Source organism: Octopus bimaculoides, chromosome 3 (genome assembly GCF_001194135.2).
Source record: "Octopus bimaculoides isolate UCB-OBI-ISO-001 chromosome 3, ASM119413v2, whole genome shotgun sequence".
NCBI classification, from domain to species: Eukaryota; Metazoa; Mollusca; class Cephalopoda; order Octopoda; family Octopodidae; genus Octopus; species Octopus bimaculoides.
In genome coordinates, this window is record NC_068983.1 from 166,360,600 (window position 1) to 166,361,851 (window position 1,252).

General features: G+C 27.7%; 1 protein-coding gene across 8 annotated transcripts in view; it reads right to left on the reverse strand.

The window, feature by feature from the left end:
• LOC106867341 (rho GTPase-activating protein 39) overlaps window positions 1-1,252 on the reverse strand; it is a 452,309-nt gene that overhangs the window by 297,563 nt on the left and 153,494 nt on the right. The window lies entirely within an intron of this gene.

Sequence of the window (1,252 nt, forward strand, 5' to 3'; positions counted from 1 at the left end):
ATAATAATAATAATAATAGTTTCTACTATAGGCACAAGGCCAGCAATTTAGAGAGGTGGGGGCAAGTCAATTACAGCAACCCCAGTACTTGACTGGTACTTTCTTTTATTGACCCCAAAGGGATGAAAGGCAAGGATGGCTTCAGCAGAATTTGAACTCAGATCATAAAGAACTGGAAAAAATGCCATAAAGCATTTTGTTTGGAACACTAATAATTCTGCCAGTTTGCTAACAACAACAACAATAATAATAATAATGATAATAATAATAATAATAAGCAACAAAAGTAAAACTAAATTATTGTATACAACTTGAAATTAAAAAAAAATGAAAACATTCAGAATTTATTCAATTCTTACATGAAATAAAGATCATAATTGTGATATGGTTTTCTTATTTCCAATATTTTTACTTATTTTCAAATGTAAAATGATAAATTTATCTTTTAACATGCGCCTTAAAAAAAAATTTAGCAAGTTTAAGATTTAAAAACAAAAAATCCCTTAAAGGCATTTTATGATCTTTTTAATATTTCTTTCAACAGATTCATACATATATACACATATATATATATGTTATTTTGTGAGTTATTTTTATTTTATTTTTAAGACAGACAACCATCATAGAGAAAAGAAATAAAAATAAAGCATATGAATATATAAAATGAATTGTTGAGTTTTATGCAAATAAGGTTATTTTTAGCCAATGAAGAAGCATACATATGCACGAAATCTTAAAAATCTGACAGGGTGAAAATGAGAAACTAAGACATCCATATCTTTCTTGGCATGTAAAACAATACCAACAGATACACATATCCAGGCCATAGTCTTAGATGACAACAGACTTAGTACTAAGACAGCAGCCTGAATGAAGTTCTTCAAAAGTGACAGAATCCTTTAAATGATACAAGACATTTTCATTCGCCACATTCCATTTATTTGAATGTATAAAAGATACATTTCACTTTTCTGTTGAATCTATCCATAAATTCTTCTGTATTTTTATATGTTAGACCAACGATTCTCAACCAGGGTCCTTAGGACATTTGAGGGTTCATATAAGATTTTGTCGTTAGAATTTATCAGCAATAAATTAGTTATACTTCTACAATACACAACATATTTTTTATACAATTCCTAACAATATTTAATTATAAAAATATGTGATGTTTTTTCAAAACATTGACTGGTTATGAAGGTCCATCCAAATAAGACAAGATTTAAAGGAGTCCAGGGGTTTTAAAAAAAAG